Raw genomic sequence first — 20190 nt, 5'->3', positions numbered from 1 at the left:
GTATCTAAAGGCAATTGAGGAATTGTTCCTCTGAAACCCTCTGAAAAATTATCACTAATTCTTCCTTAAACACAAATGAAACCAGGAAAAAAAGTAAAATATTCCCAAATATCTGTCTCTATCTTTACTTTTCAATAGAGTATGATGACTGTTTTTGTTGTAACTTACAGTAAGTCTATAAAGATATGCAGGAATATTCAGTTGGACACTTTCCTAAAGACAATTTGGAAATAACAGTATATCAATGGCAAAAAGGCTTATTTTGCTATTTTAAAAAATCCTCAGAGATACTCTTTCTCCATGACCATACTGAGTTCTGAATAGGGCTCAAAGCGATAGAGTGATTCAGGAGTCAATTAATCCAACATGTACTTGAATGTCTTCCATACAATGAAATTGCGGTAGGTACTGGGAATGCAGTGCATGTGTGCATGGAGTTTATAATCTCGTGAGGATAAAAGACAATTATACAAATAAATGCTACAACGCAGAACAGGGTAAGTTCTGTTCTGTTCATGAGAGAGGCACAAACCAATCACTCAAGATGACCATTTGTGCCTTCTAATGGTAGGATTCCAATTCTCCTTAATGGTCCCTCTCTTCATTCAAGCATTCATTTATTCATTTAAAAAGCACTTATTACCCGGCTCAGTGCTAAGAAAAACAGACATAGTGAGAAACACAAGAGACAAAAGTCTTGCCCTCCTGAAATCCTCCTTTCTGTGGAAAAGACAGCATTAAATAATTATACAATAAGAGAGATAACAGACTAATAATAATCATCGCTGACATTTATTTAGTGCTTACTATGTATCCATGAGCTAAATGCTTGACATGTATTATCTCCATAAACCTATAGCAATGTTATGATGCCGGCAGGTGCTAAATTAAAGTTGATATGGTCCCTGACTTTAGGCTGCCTGGATTGGAAGCCTGAAACCATCACTTATTACTTATGTAATCTTGAGTGCCTGAATGAACCTCTCTGTGCTTCAGCTTCCTCATTTGTAAAATGGGATTAATACTAGCTTCTGCCAAATTTAAGATGCCATTGATAATAAGATGCATCCTAATTTCATAGATATTGGGGAAAATGTACCTTAGACTCTATTAAATAAGGAAACAATATAAAATAACATCTATTACATATGGTTATGATGATTAAAGAAAAATACAAATAGAGCACTTAGAAGGATGCCTGGCATAAGTGTTTATGACTATCTATTATAATTCTTTTAAGTATACCTATTTAAAAAAAAAGAAACATTTTTTTTTAAAAAACCCTGAAGTGATATAAAAAGTTCAGGCCTATGGGAATTTGTATTAGAAGATTATTCTAGAGTAGGGTTCAAAAAGTGCTACTCAAGTTCAGTGGTGTTTGAACTACAAACTGAAGAAGAAACAAGAGCAGTTAACATGATAGAGATAGGGACACTGATACAGGCGGAGGGGAATATGCCTAAAAGCCATAGGCAGAAAGAGCAAAGCACATGCAAAGATGAGAATGAAGCCAACACAGCTAGAGAACAGAGAGCAGATTGGGAGCAACAGAATGGAGGCAGAGAAGTGGCCCTTGGCGAGATCCTGTGGGACCTTCCAGACCATCCTGGGAAGTGTTGTCTTTATCCTAACAGTTGCAAGAATCCATGAAGGATTCTAGAGCTGGATATGCATTGCTTAAGGATTAGGTGGAGGAAGAAAAGTTCCAAGGCTCTGTGATTATTCACAGAGGAATAAGAAGATGCTGGCTTAGACTAGATAGAGCAGGAGTTCTCAACCTCACCATGGCTGACCCTTTGGACTAGACAATCCTTTGTTGTGGGGCTTTCCTGTGCACTGTAGGCTGTATAGCACAATCCCTGGTTTCTACCCACTGGATACCAGGAGCAATTCCCAAGTAGTGGCAACGAAAAATACCACCAGACATTGCTAAATGTACACTTGGGGACAAAATAGCCCCCAATTGAGAACCACTGACCTAGAGTGATCTCAAGGGAATTGGGAAGAGGCAGATAGATTCTAGAAACACTAAAGAAAAAAATCAAAAGGGTGTGCTGATGAACATTAGACTGAGGAGAGGCCAGTGGAAAAAATTCATTCCTAGCCAGGGCTTCTGATTGTGCACCTCAACAAGTGTGGAGGCCTTGCACTGAGATAGGAAACACAGGAACCAGATCAGTATTCAGGGATAAATCCTGAGTTCCGTTTGAGACCTGCAGAATTTGAGCTATCAGCACAATGACACTATAGTAGTCCTGATATCATATATACACATTGATATTGAGAATAAAGCTCAGGAAGGAAATGTAGCAAGAGAATGAAAAATTTGAAAGTTATGAGCACAGATATTATAACTGAAGGTAAGTATGCAAAAAACTCTCATTTTAAAAATACACTTAAATTCTATTACTTCATTGATAGAAAGCAGAACATCTCTACAGTAAAATATTGAAACCCCACAATGCTGTAAGATAAAATCTTACAAAACTATTTCAGTTATTTCAGCCAAACAGATCTCCACCTGCAAAGGCACAACCAGGATATACTGGAGAGAGAGAGAGTTAAACAAAATGTAATTTAAAAGTATGCATGGTTCACCTCAATCAAGGATGCTTTTTTAGAGGCTTAATCTGCAAAGCAAAGTTGAAAATAAGGATCAAGAGTGACTTTTTTTTTTTGGTATCTACTTGTCTTTTTGTAGAAATCAGTGATCTCCTATCCCAGCATCTTGAATTACATTCTGATTGCAGCTACCTTGCCTAAGACCCAAGCATTCCTCATCAGTGCTCAGATTCACTTGATTTGTCCCCTAGCAGTGTACAATAAACATAAGAAAGTTCAATTCTTAATCACTTCAGATCTTAGAATTTTTGAAGACAGAGTCCATGACCTTGGGGATTGCTAGCTGGAAGAAAATAAAATCCAGTTCAGTTCTATTATTTAGCGCCCAAGTCTTAACCTTGACTCACAATGACAAAGGAACCAAAATGAACATCTGCTGTTCACAAGTGGCTCTCTTCCAGAGATTTTCCTAGGCCAGCATTATAACAAAGTCCAAGGAGACCCTTACATGAGGGGTTGAGGTGTTTGTGTGCGTGTGTGTGAGCGCGCACACACGTGTGTGACTGTGACTTCTCAAGAAATTCTCCCTTCAAGAATACATTTACTATTTTCTGGGTAATAGTATTTTACACAAGAATCCTTACCACGTTTCCTTCAAAATATCTAGGGGTAATGCCAGATTAGCTCCAAACTGAATATAAATAATAGGGAGAAAATGACACCCAATTGGATCCACGTTGGAAAGCATGATTCATTTTCTCATTATGTGGGTAAGTGTACCTTGCAAAAAATCTGAACTACTTAGACTTTAAAGCTACAGTCATTTTTCATTACTTTAACATTAACACGGATAACACAAAGTATCTATGTGAAACCTTCATTAAAGTCACAAACAGCCTGAATCACAGGGACTCAGGGATGATAAAGCAGACAATACTACCAACATCAGATCAGGAAGGATGTGTTTATAAACTCTGAGGAGAAAAAGGGTTCTTACATTTATCTCTGATATTTTAAAATGTATTTGTTTCCACTTCTTCTGCTATACTAGAATTACTCATAATAAGAATCTGGGAAAAGCTAACAGGCTAGTCATGATTGGCTAAAATTCTAAACACAAACCATGTGTGGAGAGGAATAGAGAGGGAAGTACACCCTAGAGAGTATTTCATTTCATGCTGTCTATGAGTCTGTCTCTATTTCACTTGTTAGTTTAGTTTGTTCATTAGATTCCATATATGAGTGAAATCATATAGTATTTGTCTTCCTCTGACTGGCTTATTTCCCTTAGCATAATGTTCTCCAGGTCCATCCATACTGCTGTGAAGGGTAAAATTTTCTTCTTATTTACAGCCAAGTAGTATTCCATTGTGTAAATGTACCACAGTTGTTTTATCCATTTACCTACTGATGGACACTTGGGCTGCTTCCAAATCTTAGCTATTGTAAATAATGCTGCAATGAACACGGGGATGCATATATACTTTCAAATTAATGTTTCAGGTTTTCTTAGATAAATTCCTAGAGGTAGAATCACTGGGTCATAAGGCAGTTGCATTTTTAATTTTTTGAGGTAACTTCATACTGCTTTCCACACTGACTGCACCAGTCTGTATTCTTACCAACAGTACAAAAGGGACCCTCTTTCTCCACATCCTCACCAGCACTTGTTTGTTAATATATTGATGATAGCCATTCTGACAGCTGTGAGGTAGTATCTCATTGTGGTTTTAATTTGCTTTACACTTATGATTAGTGATGTTGAGCATCTTTTCACAAAACTATTGGCTTTCTGTATGTCCTCTTAGGAGAAATGTCTATTCAGGTCCTTTGCTCATTTTTTCATTGCTTTGTTGTTGGGGTTTTTTTTTTTGTTTTTGTTTTTTTGGTGTTGAGTTTTATAAGTTCTGTATAAATTTTGGACATTAACCCCTTATCAGATGTGTTGGCAAATATGTTCTCTCATTCAGGGGGCTTTTTATTGCATTGATGCTTTCCTTTGCTGTACAAAACTTAGCTTGATGTAGTCCCTTTTCCTTATTTTTTTTTCCTTTGTTTCCCTTGTATGGGGAGATATATGAGAAAAAACACTGCTATGACCAATGCCTGAGATTTTACTGCGTATGTTTTCTTTTAGGATTTTTATGGTTTCGGGTCTAACATTTAAGTCTTCAATCCATTTTGAATTTATTCTTGTGTGTGGCATAAGAAGAATGGTCTAGTTTCATTTCTCTGCATTTATCTGTCCAATTTTCCCAACACAATTATTAAATAAATGATCTTTAGCCCATCATATGTGCTTGCTTCCTCTGTCAAATACTAATCAGCTATAAAGGTGTGGGTTTATTTCTGGGCTCTCTATTCTGTTCCATTGATCTATATGTCTGTTCTTATGCCAGTACCATGCTGTTTTGATTAGTATGGTCTTATAGTATAGTTTGATATTTAGGTAGCATGATTCCTCCAACTTTGTTCTTCTTTCTCAAGAATGCTTTTTCTATTTGGGGTCTTTTGTATTCCATATAAATTTTTGAAATATCTGTTCTAGTTCTGTGAAAAACATCATTGATATTTTGATAGAAAAGGCATTGAATCTATAGATTGCTTTGGGTAGTATGGACAGTTTGGTCTGGGGGGATTTACAAGGGTGGAGGGACTGAGTAAAAAAGAAAAAAAGACTCATGGACATGGACAACAGTGTGGTGATTGTGAGGGGAGAGGGGAGTGGGTGTAAGCAGAAGAAAGTACAAGGGGGATAAATGGTAATGGAAAAAACAAAGTATAAATAAATAAATAAATAAATAAATAAATAAAGGGGGAAGAACTAATAGTTCCTGAAAATCAACTATATTACACTCAAAAGGCATTTGAGGATGACTAAGACATGCTCAAAAATGATACTGTCCAGCTATTAGAGGGAAGGGGAGTTGAGAGACTGGGTGAAAAAGGTGAAGGGATGAATAAAAATGAAAGCTCATAACACAGACTAGAGTACGGTGATCACCAGAGGAAAAGGGACGGTGAGGGAGGCAGAAGAGGGCAAACTGGAGATAAAAGGTGATGGGAGGAGACAACCTGGGGTGGTAAATGTGCAGTGTAGTATACAGATGATGCGTTGTACAGTTGTACACCTGAAATCTACATAATTAAATTAACCAGTATTGCCCCAGTAAACCAAACAAAAAATGTTACAGTCCAGTATAAAAAAATAAACAAGTAAGACTGTCTTTAGGTTTCAGACTATCTACTAACCTTCTCTATTTTCACATCACACTGGAACCTCAAACAAAATTAAGGTCTTCATTTTCCCATGCCAGCTTTACTCTCACAGTGACATTTATTCTTTTAAATGGCACCACCCTCTGTCCATATCAAAACATGGGGCAGCATCAAATGCCATATTTCTTCTCATGCCAACTTTCTCAGATATCAGGTCACTTAAAAATTCTCATCTCTCTTAAGAATTCTATAATCCATCAATTTCTATCCATAAATTTTGCCACCTACCCTGAGCCACCATCATCTTTCCTGAACTACTCCAATAACCTCCTAACTCCTTTCTTTTTGCCCCCTTTATCAGCCCCCTTCAAATCTTTTCTCATTGATACAAACAGAGAGATCCTTCTACAGCATTATCTGCTAAGGTCTCTCTTCTCCTCAAATGTACATGTCTTCCCGTGGTCTTAAGCATAAGCTCCAAACTCATCAACATGTTTTAAAGGTCTTATGTGAATGAGCTCCTGTTCTCTTCTCTATGCCACACCTTGAATTTATACTCCAGCCATAAGAAGAGCCATCAGCACTGCTGTCACTCTACTCTCCAGGGCCTCTCCTTCCTGGAATCATTCCCCTTCAACTCTTCTCTTTCCTAGACAAGACCTATTCATCCTCCAAGTGACTCCTGAACAGTCACTTCCTCTGGAAGTTGGAGTCAAGAATCCCTTTCCTACACTCAGTAGCAGCCTGTCCTTCCCAAGTGGAATATCAACCACACTATGTTCAAATTGCTTGTCTGACTGTGTTACTCACTACAGTATAAATTTTGAGAGGGCAGGGACCACAGTTCAGGGTGCTGTGAAGCCACAAAGGAGATAGTGGCTAATTCTATCTTGGAACAGGTCAAGGAAATCTCATTGGATAAGCAGTCCAGATAAGTCATTGAAAATGAAGGTTTTCAGCGATAATGGCAGTAATAAGTTGGACATACTGAAACAAAAGCATGATGAGGAAAATGAGAAGTCATAAAACAGCATGGCAACTTATGGAGCATAGGAATATGACTTGAAGATGGGAGGAGTGGAGGGGAACCACCTATGAGTCTGGAGAGTTTATTAAGGATCAGACAATGGAATTCCTTAGGGCTTATCCAAGGATTTCAACCTTTATATTTAGACAATAAGCAGTAATTAAAGGATCATAAACACAGGGGAGACATAATTTTATTGCACTTCAGGAAGATCACTCTTGATTAAAGAAGAGTACAATTACAGGATTACCAGAAAAGTGTAAGGAAGGGAATGAACAGAACACCATGCAGATCTTGGCCAGGAGATCATGTCACCCTGAGCCTGGCATAAACAGATGTCATGGGGAAGAGCAGGTGAGCAGAAGAGCTTTTGATTTAAGTCTTGAGCTTAGCTGAGTTGGCTCAAAGAGAGCACAGTGTGAAACAGGAAAAACCCAAAGACCAATTCCTAAGGTACACCAAAAAATCTGAAGGGTGGTAGGAAACAACAGAGCCAGGAAGGCAACTCAAAGAAGAGCAGAATTCTCAAAGAAAGGTATTACTACAGTCAAGGGGAAAAAATTCCCTGGGAGAAGTGAAAGAGAGCATTGGGTATTGACAATTAAGTGGTCACTGTAAAAAGAATGTCCCTGAAGGTGGAGGATAGGAGATGGTGGGAACCAAAGTGAGATTATAGAAAAGTGGAAATTTTCAGGCTATAACATTGTTTTGAAAACCTAATCTGTGAACAAATAAAATCAAAAGAAGATGGGTACTTGTGGTGAAGAGGGGTTGTTTTAATGATGGGAAGGTTTGAGCCAGTTTACACGTTGGTGTGAAGGAGTAAAGGAAGAAATTCTAAATGACCACTGAACAGAACCAAATCCCCATAAATGTGGACGATCATAAATTAAGTATAATGGAAAAAGTTTGGAACCTAGAGTGAAAGAAATATTCAAAATGATTATGTCCTTAACATGATCAAATTCAAGGGCAAGAAAAATTAAATATGATTAGAATAATAAAATTATACTGATAACAGAAGGTAATTATTATCTAGTAATACAACTATATGCCTATGCATTTTACTGATCCATTTGCTTTGTTTACTATATATTTAGCTTGTTTTCTAAGGAAACTAAAATGGTGCAGTTTATTTAAACTACCTACAAAACAAATTATGCTATGAGATATTGCTTAATCTGACATAAATAAAGAAATAGCATGAAAAACCAAGGCAACGGAGAAGTACCCTAGAGGGAAGTGTTGAAAATTTAAAAAAACTTTTATGCTTTTTACTAAGACAAGACATCCAGAAAAAATATAAAATGTATTTTAAAAAACTAGAAATACATTTTCAGTTAATACATTTGAAACTAAACCTATCACTCAAACTGTCATCCTTCCAAAGAGGGTCAATGTGATTTATTCATTTAAATAATTTTTCACTCATCAATCATTTATTATCTCCTCATTGAATGCTCTGTATACATCCTTATGTGGGAGGGGGGAAGATTTCAAAGAGAAAGTTCTTATAGTTAAATTATGTCACAGAGGTGAGAAGTAGTGGTTTCAGATAGAAAAGAATTTATAGACGGTTGTTTGCTTGCTATTCACATGCAGTGAAAACCGGCTGGCAGAAACTAGAAGGGGCACATTGGTAAGGAGAAGGTCTGCAGACAGGTGTGCATAGGAACAGAAAAGAGACTTCACTTTCATCATCTGATCCACTAATTACATTTTATAGCAGCCGTTTAATTTTAATTTTTCTTCACTGATATTAAAATGTTAACAAGTTACCAATTAGGCAGCATAAAAGCATTATTGAGCAAAACCTCCCAAACTACTCAATGTTTAAAAGATAAAATTTGAAATTACATTAACAATGTCTTCAAATTATAGTGCAGAAATATGAAATCATAGCAAAATTCTTCTTTTTGAATCAAAAGACAATGAATTGTGACATGAGAGGTACATTCTGTCCCAATCTCACTCTGCAGGATTTAGCTAGTCCTTTTCTCTGTTTCATGCCTGATCTCTCTATTTGAACCTAACACAATCGGAATATCTGACATGACTTTTTCCATTTGGTGCACAATCCTTCCTAGGGATGCTTTCAATGTTCATGTAACTCTAGAAATACGTCCTTTCTCCACATTCCACCCCTTCCTTTTTTGCTTCCATAAATATAGACAATTGTACAATACTTCCAATATACACCTAAACATTCATACTAATGACCTTGTCATCCTTGAGTACAGAATTTCAGATTTACCTAATTTGGTCCCCCAATTCTCCAACTGGAAATCACCACCTCTTGCAATGCTAGCTTCTTCATCCATAACAACATCAATGCCACATGAAGTCAACTCAAATGCTTAGGCTGTAACATCAAAGTATCTTTTACCAGGGTGTATACTAGTGACTCTTGATGACATTAAAGTGGTAGTAAAATATGAAGTATATGTAAAAAACATTCCTGTATTTCATAATGGACATAGTGACAGGACATAAAACTTCCTAGCCTCGATTCTTTAGCTAAGTGTTCATACCTTTATCACCAACCTATTAGCACTAGTGAATTTAATCAAACATTGTACTCACACCCATCCTGTCCTTTGAAGTTAAAACACGGAAGGCTATTAACTACATTGAGGCTATGTGCTTTCTCATAAACTATAAGGATTACTACAAAGATTAACTTCATTGTTAAGGAAAATAATGCAAATCCAAGATAAAAATGGTGCTTTCCCTTTTCTCTTAGAATTGACATCTGTCAGTCATACCCAGTAACTCATAATTCAGCCACATCTGAGAGGACTGTATGTTTTAATCAAGTTGTCACCAGATTTTTTTTTTAAGTGGCCAAAACCATCAAGATTTTTCTTGCTCTTACACCAAACCATTCCAATCTCATATTAAAATACTCTTCACAAATACAAAATTTATCTGATGACCTTTGCTCTATTTATGTATTTTAATTTCTCTGATCATTTTGCAGAATACCCAGGTTTTGATTTTTCTTTTAGCTGCCATCTTCACTCCAGCCAATGCATTTCCATCAAATATTCTGCCATTTTCTTCTACAGTACATTTTTTCCTGTCCTTTATTCTGGCTTGCAATATTTCTGTCTACTTAAAGAAGACTATTAAGGGTTAACCAGGAAAAGGCATGAAATCAAATCTAAGAAAACATACGCGATGCCATTTTCTCCCTGGCTCTTGCCTGCCCTCTTCAGAAGCACTGCACGCTGCACTGCACTGTTCCCTGGGCATCATCGAGAAATCGGCCACCTATGTCTGTTTTCCTTTACAGCCGAGATGACATTGACCCTGCTCTTCTTTGACATCAGAGCCATATTAGAGGTTGGCCCTTTCTTGACCCACAAATTGTTCCTTTATGATCTGACTGCTTTTTCCCTTTTTTTTCTAGTTCCCCCTGAGTTATTCATGGTGATTTATTCTAGGTTATTAGCAGCTCCAAACCAAATCCAGCAAAGTTTGGAGATCAAGGTGAAGTCCCAAGGGGTTGGAATGAAAGTGACTACAGAGAACCACAGTGCCAGTGTCTCCTTCAGAGCCAGAACCCTGCTACTGTAAGACAGAGTTACACTGGGGAGACTGAGGCTGCATGCACATAATATCCAATACAGCTAAAGCTCCAGAACATAGAGAAGTCATTTACTGAAATGTTTAACTCATTAGAGACTAATACCCTATGTCTCCCAACTGCTTAGAATCAATTTCAAAAACGGTTTCCTTTTTCTCCTTTCCAGGGATATCATTACTGCACAGGCAGTGCCAGTATTATTGAACAAAGTAGGAGGAAGGCAGGAAGCACTAATATAGACCTGCCAGTTTATTAAAATATGGCTATACTTCCATAAAAAATGTTAAATAATCTCTTTCCTATGCCCTCCTAGTGCAACAACTTAATGGGCCTTAAGACAAGACTCCAGCAATGGCCTGTGTTCTGATGAGTCACTGGAAATGCCAAGCTGTTTCAGATATCACTCCTGGGTGAAAATAACCCATTTTGCAATTAGAAAATAATAAGTTTTTAAAATTCTTGCCTAGTTTTTCACCTCCTACATCTCCTCTCTTTTCTGCCCAGTATCTTTTTACTTTGGTGTTGACTGGGAAAGGGACTTCTAGGAAATTTCATTAATTTCCTCAGTTTTCCATCCACCAACACAAATTCAGGCCCCAACGTGTCCCACTAATATACTCTTTTAATTCTCAAACATGACTCCACGTATGTATTACTTGATATTTTGATTATACACTTGTGTGCTTTGCTTTCTTTTAGAGACAATGATGTCATCCAAAATCTACATGAGATCAGAGTAGAAGAAACATGGGCAAAGAGAAGGAAAAAGTATAGGATTTGAAGAGAGTCTTTTACCTTATACACTGATTTATTCTAAAATGAAAATCAGTTTGTTTCAGATATTTTAGAAACTTTACCCAGAATCAATGATAAAGACTACTGCTTCTGCATACCTAAAACTCAGCAGCTCCAAGTCACCAGTACCAGGAGAAGTAGGGTACTTTTATGAGAATCGTGCAATAAGAAAATGCTTCAACACAGGTTGACTAAGTTTGACAGTTTTTAGTAATCACAACTTAGCTTCATAGTAAGAAAGGAATCATGTCCAAGGGTCTGCTTTTAGAGTTGTAAATATCCCTGAAAAGAGGTATTCTCCATTTGAGAAGGTCTTGCTCTGCAACCAGCCGTACTAGTTCAGAATTCGTGAGAAAAAAGTGAACATATGCCCAGCTGTGAAGGACGGACCTGATGGACAGTGGAAAAAGGCCCTGATGATCAATGTCATGGTGGGTATCAGTCTAATTGACACCATGCCCTATTCTTTAATAATCAGTGACATGGAAAAACTAAGTATATGTCATTTTTTTCCCTGAAAATGTCATGCATTCAGGTAGATAGATGAAGCACCTTTATCATGTTCCTAAGATTTACCAATTGGCAGGGATACACACACACACACACACACACACACACACGCACGCATGCACGCAGGCACACATGCGTGCACACACGCACACAAATCTCACAGATCGTTAATCACTATTTTTTTAAATTTAAAAATATTAAGCATTTTCTAAGTGCCAGCCTTTGAAAAAAGTGCTCAGCTTACCCTCTTAAACAAATCCCTAGAGGAACTTATGCTCTTGAGGAGATGAAAAATAAATAGAAAATCACAAATCCACATGATAATGCCACAAACAGGTACAAATAGGGTGCTATGGGAGGATCTAGGGGTGTCTAACTAAGGCTTGGAAAAGCTAGGAAGATTTCTTCACAGAGACATGACCAAAAGTATTTTAAAGGCATTATTAAGGTAGAGGGGCTGGGGTGAGAAATGGAGGTGAACTCATGATCTATTTCATAATGATATTTTATAACATTAAGTATCAAATATATTCAGTGAAAAATATAGTCAACCTCACCATTCAAGATAGGGGTATGCAGCTATTTCTGATGCTGAAAAAAATAGAATGTCACTATAAAAATTACATTCAGATATACCCCAGGGCTAACGTATTCCTGAGATTCAGGTACAATTATTTATTTGTTGCTTGGCAGAGTATCTTATCACTAGCCAACACACCTGTTATGCCTCAACATTTACACAGAAGAATCACGTTGTTTTATGGAGAAATCTTGCTGTCCTCTAAAATGCCTAAGATGTTTAGAAATGATGAAGGCTGATTCATGTGCATTTAAATTTATAAATATTTTGTTCATGCCATTCTAGGATTTCCTTTAATATTTTCCATCAATTCACCCACTCATCTATAACACTAGAATAAAAAATATAATTACTCTAGTCCTATGAGTTTGTTTTTTTGTTGTTGTTTGTTTGTTTGTTTTGCTATATTTGGAGAGTTCTGAGTGAGAGAAAATAAAGATATGAAAATATACCCATCAGTTGGAAATATTTCAGAATGACCTTTATCCAGATAAAGGTTCTGTCAGCACTTCTCATGGGTTATGACACAATTTTGCTTCTATGGACCCACCAGTCAATGAAGCAAAACCAAGTCTCTTTACTAAAACTGAAGTCACCAGAAAATGGGGTGCCAGATGAGTAATGAAACCCTACCTAATCACTCCCTATTTGCCAGAGGACTTCTTTTGCATTCCTAAAACTTCTATTTGGAAAATATACCCTACATAGAAACAATAGTTTAAGTCAATTAATTGATCCATTTTCTGCAATAAGGTCCATCAAAACCTTACCACTTCAGGCAAATCTACTACACCTATCTATGCTGAAGTAGTAGTTTGGTTATTGAAGAAGTGCTGGTCTCCTCTAGGTTCTCCTCAGGATCCACACATCAGGCACTCATCTCTGTTCTCCAAGGAACACACCATAGCTGCTGTGTTCCTCTCCTTCTCTTCTTCCTCTTCTGATGCTTTTTCCTTATCTTTCAGCTTCTCTTTATTTAGAGTGATTTGGATTGGATTAGATGCTGGTCTTGTCCTTAACATATCCCAGTCTTCAAACCCTGCTTCCTGCCACAGAAGTGCATCCTAGTGAATATGCCATAGTTAGGCTCAGCAATGTGGATGTTCAAAGACTGGTTTTGATCAATGAAAGCGCCTCCATCAGCTGCCATCTTGAGAACAGTTTTCTGAGAGATTTCCCATACAGTCTTATAAAGTTGCTTCAGGTTGTCCAGAGTTTCTGGTATGCTCTGAATAGAGCCATTGCATGCAATAATCTGATTTTTCATCTCTTCATTCCACAAGCCCCACTCAGTGAGATCTCTCAGTAAGTGAGGATTTACAACCTGAAATTCTCCTGACAAGGCTCTGCAACTGTAGATGTTGCTGGTATAAGATTCAATGGACTCACTTATTTTCCAGAATCTGAGCAGTGGAAGCAATAGGCATCGGGGCAATAAGTAAACTGTTTCTTATACCATACTTTTCAATCTTCTCCTTGAGAAATTTCCAGTCCTATAGGTCTGTGGGAGTAATATTCCACATATCATACTGAAGGATTCCTTTGCTGACTGGAGAGCCCTTGTAGATTTCATACAGGCCATGCTCCTTGGTCAGAACACAGCTGGCTTCCAAGGCTCCATAATAAATGGTTTCGAAGATTTGCTAATTCAATAACTTGGCCTCTGGACTCTCAAAAGGATACCTCATAAGAATAAAAGCCTCTGCCAGACCTTGTACTCCAATTCCAATGGGCTGACATTTATTTGATACATTTGCCTCTGGGACACGGTAGGAGTTAATGTCAATAATTTTATTCAAGTTTCAGACAATGACTTTGGTGACTTCAGCCAACTTCTTAAAATCGTATGTGTGTTCTGACAATGTACATATTAAAAGCCAGGGAGGCCAAGTTATAAACCGCAACATCATCTTTGCTAGTATATTCTACTATTTCTTTGCACAGGTTGCTGCATTTGATCGTTCCCAGGTTCTGCTGGTTGCTCTTCTGATTGCAGGAATCTTTGTAAAGCATGCACAGGGTACCTGTCTCTGTCTGAGACTCAATGATGGTGTACCAAAGTTGTTGAACTTTTACAACTTTGTGGACACAACCCTGTTTCTCATAACTTTCATACAGCTTCTCAAATTCCTCTCCCCAAACCTCGTCCAGACCAGGACACTCATTTGGACACATCAAAGATCAGTCCTTATTAGTCTCCACTCATTTCATGAAGAGATTCAGAATCCAAAGGGCAAAGAAAAGGTTTATTTTCATAATGAGCTTATTTTTATGTATTTATTTTCTTTATGGTGTTCTTTAGTTACAGGCACTATTGTTCTTTCTCAGCAATGTTATAAACAGACTCACATCTCAGGTCAGACATAATGTAGAGCTAGAAATCAGGGATCAAGGATTAAAAACGGAGGCTAAAAAGGACTAATAACCCTTGTTTTACCATTTACTAGCCCCAAGTTTCCATGTTCTCATTTGTAAAATGAGAATACTAATAATTATAACCTTTTAAATGAGATAACATAGTAAGATATTTAGATGTCATCACCTGACACCTAACAGAAGCTCCATCAGCATTTCTAACATTATAGATGAAATTATTTTTTATTCTCTAAGTACAAAGGCCAATGATAAAAATTTAAGTGAAATTTAATTTGATTCACTCAGAGAAATAAGACCCAGAGATCTGTTATTTCTCAGGTAGCAATGCCTTGCCAAGGGAGGAATCAGAAAATCCTGAATGGTAGTCTGGTGGTGAATAAAATCTATATAGCCAACATGCAACACAATACTAGCAAACCAAATGCAATAGCATGTTAAAAAGATTATACAGTACAATCAAGTGGGATTTATCTTGGGAATGCAAATTAACTCTGTTTTGAGAGTTCTGAACAGGGGGGTCCAACAGTATAGTATACCACATAAAATTAATAAAGGGGGGCACACATGATCTTGTCAATTGATGTATAAAAGGCAGTAGATAAAATTCAACATCATTTCAAGATAAAAACATGTAAAAAACTAGCAACAGAAGGAATCTTCCTCAACATGAAAAAGGGCATTTATGCCCATGCCTGGTAGCTCAGGGCACGTACAAGAGGCAACCAGTCGGTGTTTCCCTATCACATGATATTTCTCTTTCCCTCCCCCCAAACCTCTACTACTTCTTTCTCTCTCTAAAATTAAAAAAGAAAAGCATATCCATGAGTAAGGACAAAAGAGAAGAAAAGGAAAAAGGACATTAACAAAAAAAACCCCACAATCAACATCATAATTAATGGGAAAGACTAAAAGCTTTCTTCTTAAGATCAGGAATAAGACAAGAATGCCTGCTTTCACCACTGCTTATTCAATATGGTACTGGAATTTCATGACAGAGCAATTATACAAGAAAAAGGAATAAAAGGTGTCAAATGAAAAAGGGAGAGGTAAAACTATCTCTGTTCACAGATGACACAATCCTATAAATAAAAAAATCTCAAGCAACTCACTAGAAAGCTAATAGAGATAATAAATAATTCAACAAAGTTGAAGGTTACAAGACCACCACCCAAAAGTCAGTTGTGTTTCTATATAATAGGATGAAAAATTTAAAAAAAATGAAATTAAGAAAGCAGTTCCATTTATATTAGCATCTAGAATAATAAAATACCTAGGAATAAATTTAACCATAGAGGTTATATACTAGTAAGTGAAACAACACAACACTGCTGAAAGAAATTAAAGATTAATTTAAATTCTATTAAACGATAAATGGATGAGAGGGTGAAAAATATATGGGAAATCTTTGTACCTTCTGCTCAATATTTCTGTGAACCTAAAACTGCTCTAAAAAATAAAGCCTAAAGATAGATAGACAAATAGGTACATGGAAAAAGCATTTTCAGGGATTGGAAGATTTAATATTGCTAAGATATCAATACTACAAAAGCAATCTACAGATTCAACAAAATCTATCAAAATTCCAATGATCTACAGGATCCAGCAGAAGTAAGGCTTGCTTGAGTGTGGCTGGTAGGGCACATGAATGTCTCACATGAGAGGGACAGCAATTTGAACATTTCACCTAAAATGTTATATGGTGTACTTGAGTGTGATATTGTTATGTTACAGAATTACATGCTTATGATTTTGTAATAAAAAGGGGCATTATCTGTGCCAGATCCCAGTATTTTGGAGAAATGGAAAAGTCAATCCGCCATTCTTATGGAATTTCTAGGGGTCTCAAACAATCAAAACACTCCTGAAAAAAAAGAAAACAAAGTTGGAGTTCTCACACTTTCCAATTTTTCAACTAACAATACTGCTAATGTAATCAAAAGAGTGTGCTTGCCTAAGAATAGACATGTAGACAAACAGAATTGAGAGTCCAGAAATAAACTTGCACATCGTTGGCAAGCTGATTCTTTTTTCAAATTTAAATTTTTTTCAATTAATTTATTTTTTCAAATACATTTGTCTCTGCCTACCCCCTACTGCTCTCCCTTGCCCCTCCCTCCCTCCCTCAACTCTTCCCCTTTGGTTTTGTCCATGAGTCCTTGCTATATATTCCTTGACTTTCCCCTTCCCTTCCTTTTCCCCCGCCCCTCCTCCCTCCTTCCCTCTTGCCTCTGTTTGTTTCTTTTCCTTTCAGTGTTGCTGGTCTTATTTTCCTTGTATCTTTGAATTGTTGGTTAGGTTCCACTTATAGGTGAGATCATATGGTATTTGTCTTTCATCTCCTGGCTTATTTTGCTTAGCATAATGCTCTCCAGTTCCGTCCATGCTGTCACAAAGTTTACTAGTTCTTTTTTTCTTTCTGCTGCATAGTATTCCATTGTGTAAATGTACCATTATTTTTTGATCCAATCATCTACTGATGGGCATTTAGGCTGCTTCCAACACTTGGTTATTGTCAATTGTGCTGCTATGAACATTGGGGTGCATAGGTTCTTTTGAATTGGCGTTTTGGGATTCTTAGGGTATAGTCCCAGCAGGGGAATCACTGGATCAAAAGGCAGTTCCATTTTCAGCTTTTTGAGGAAATTCCACACTGCCTTCCACAGTGGCTGCACCAGTCTGCATTCCCACCAACAGTGTACTAGGGTTCCCTTTTCTCCACAGCCTCGCCAGCACCTGTTGTTTGTGGATCTGTTTATGATGGCCATTCTGACCGGTGTGAGGTGGTACCTCATGGTGGTTTTGATCTGCATTTCTCTGATGGCTGGTGATGCTGAGCGTCCTTTCAGATGTCTCTGGGCCCTCTGTATCTCTTTCTTGGAAAAGCATCTGCCCAGGTCCTTTGCCCATTTTTTGATTGGATCGTTTGTCTTCTTGGAGTCGAGTCGAGTGAGTTCTTTATATATCTTGGAGATCAAACTTCTGTCTGATCATTCTCTATCGTTAGCGGATATATTTTCCCATACGGTCAGCTCCCTTTTCATCTTGCTGATGTTTTCTTTAGCCGTGCAGAAGCTTCTTATTTTGATGAGGTCCCACATGTTTATCTTTCCTTTATGTTCCTTGCTTTAGGAGACATATCAGTGAAAAAACTGCTGCGTGGCATATCTGAGCGTTTCCTGCCAATGTTCTCCTCTAGGATTTTGATGGCGTTGCGACTTATATTTAAGTCTTTTATACATCTTGAGTTTATTTCCGTGTATGGTGTCAGCTGATGATCCAATTTCAATTTTTTGCATGTAGCCATCCAGCTCTCCCAACACCATTTGTTGAAGAGGCTATTATTGCTCCATTTTATGCTTCTGTCCCCTTTGTCAAATATTAGATGCCCATATAGACCTGGGCTTATTTCTGGGCTTTCTATTCTGTTCCACTGGTCTATGGATCTGTTCTTGTGCCAGTACCAGACTGTTTTGAGTATAGTGACTTTGTAGTATAGTTAGATGTCCAGTATTGTTGGAAGACACAAATAAATGGAAGCATATACCATGCTCATGGATTGGAAGAATTAGTATCATCAAGATGTCCATACAACCCAAAGCAATTTATAGATTCAATGCAATCCTTATTAAGATACCAATGACATATTTCACAGAAATAGAACAGACATTTCAAAAATTTATATGGAACCATAAACGACCCCGAATAGCTGCAGCAATTTTGAGAAAGAAAAACAAAGTAGGAGGCAACCTGATTTTTGATAAAGGTGTCAAGTCCATGCAATTGGGAAGGAGAAATAATAATGTCTTCAACAAATGGTGATGGGACAAATGGATTTCCATACACAAAAGAATGAAGCTGGACACTTCTCATCTCACCATACGCAAAAATGAACTCGAAGTGGATCAACAATCAAAATATAAAAGCTAAAACTATAAAAAGTGTGAGATGAAAACATAGGGAAAAATCTTTATGACCTTGGATTTAGCAATGAATTCTTATACATGACACCGAAAGTATGAGGAATAAAAAAAAAACATAGATACATTGGGCATCATCAGAATGGAAGACATTTGTGTATTATACTTCATTATCATGAAAGTAAAAAAATTAAGTACAGAATGGAAGAATCATTTATCTGATATGAGTACAATATACAGAATATACAAAGAGCTAAAATTCAACAACAAAAAGATAAATAATCCAATTGAAAATGGGCAAAGATCTTAAATAGACAGCTCTATAAAGAAGATACACAAATGCCCATGAAAAGATGCTCAAGATGATAAATTATTAGGGAAATTCTAACAACAATGAGGTATTATTTCATACCCATTATGATAAATATAATTTTTTTAATGTAGTAAGTGTTGGTGAGATGTGGAGAAATTAGAAACCTAGTACATTCCGGTGAGAATGTAAAATGGTAGAACTGCTGTGCAGAACAGCCTGGTGGTTCCCCCAAAACTTAAACTTAGAGTTGTCTTATAACCCAGCAATACCATTCAGAAGCATATAACCAAAAAAAAACTGAAAACAGGACCTCAAACAGATTATTTGTATGCCAATGTTCATTGCAGCCTTATTCCCAACAACCAAAACGTGGAAACAACCCAAGTGACTATCAATAAATAAACAAATTGTGGAACATACATACACTGGAATATTAGCCATAAAACACAATGATGTTTTGATACATGAACTTTGAAAGTATGTTAAGCGCAATAAGCCAGACACAAAAGGAAAAATACTGTATGATTACATTAAATGAAATATCTAGAGCAGGCAAATTCACAGAAACAGAAAATAGATTAGAGGTTACCAGGAGGTAACCAAAGAAGGGAAGTAGGGAGTTACTGCTTAAAAGGTAGAGAGTTTCTGTTTGGGGTTATGATAAAGTTTTAGAAATAGTGGTGATGGTTGCATACCACTGTAAATGTGATTAATGACACTGAATTGCACATTTAAATATAATTGAAATGAAAAATTTTGTTATGCATATTTTGCTATAATTTTCAAAAATTATATTGTTAAAATTTTATTGTTGTTTGGAATAATTTGCTATACAGGTACCATTTGTCTTCACAAATAGTATATAAATCACAACATGTTAATACATTTCTAGGTGGATAATCTTAAGACACATATTTACTCCCTCTAAAAGTTGAATAGATATATAATAAAATTAAATGAACAAATTCATGAATAAATGAATTAACACATGATGGCAGGAATTTTGTTTAAGTGCTATCTCTGGGTAACTAGCCCTTGATTATCCTATTGTTTTAATACTACACTCCATTATTACTAATTCAGCACTACCAAAGAACTTCTGTTTTCAAGTTTATTTGGAGCCTCAGTAGATGAAAGATATAGCACTTCACAAATACCAGAGCATTTTAAGACGGTATTGCTAATTATATTTTTTAAATAATACTGTGTTGAATGTGATGACATCCCGTTTAGATGTTATATGTAAAATCTCAATAAATCCAAGGCAATACCTTGTGAATTCAATTTACTTTTTTAACTCAA

The 20190-nt window shown here is 36.7% G+C and overlaps 1 protein-coding gene and 1 pseudogene across 5 annotated transcripts in view; both read right to left on the bottom strand.

Moving 5' to 3' along the window:
- The window catches only part of NPAS3 (neuronal PAS domain protein 3), an 853586-nt gene that overhangs the window by 602007 nt on the left and 231389 nt on the right, over positions 1-20190 (bottom strand). The window lies entirely within an intron of this gene.
- LOC129074193 (ribonucleoside-diphosphate reductase large subunit-like) lies at positions 13137-14523 on the bottom strand (annotated as a pseudogene).

This window comes from Pteronotus mesoamericanus, unplaced genomic scaffold (assembly GCF_021234165.1).
Source record: "Pteronotus mesoamericanus isolate MK-2021 breed Mesoamerican mustached bat unplaced genomic scaffold, CSHL_Meso_final contig_46, whole genome shotgun sequence".
NCBI lineage: Eukaryota > Metazoa > Chordata > Mammalia > Chiroptera > Mormoopidae > Pteronotus > Pteronotus mesoamericanus.
The sequence above is the reverse complement of the archived record's forward strand: the minus strand, read 5'-3'. Positions and strand labels throughout refer to the sequence as shown.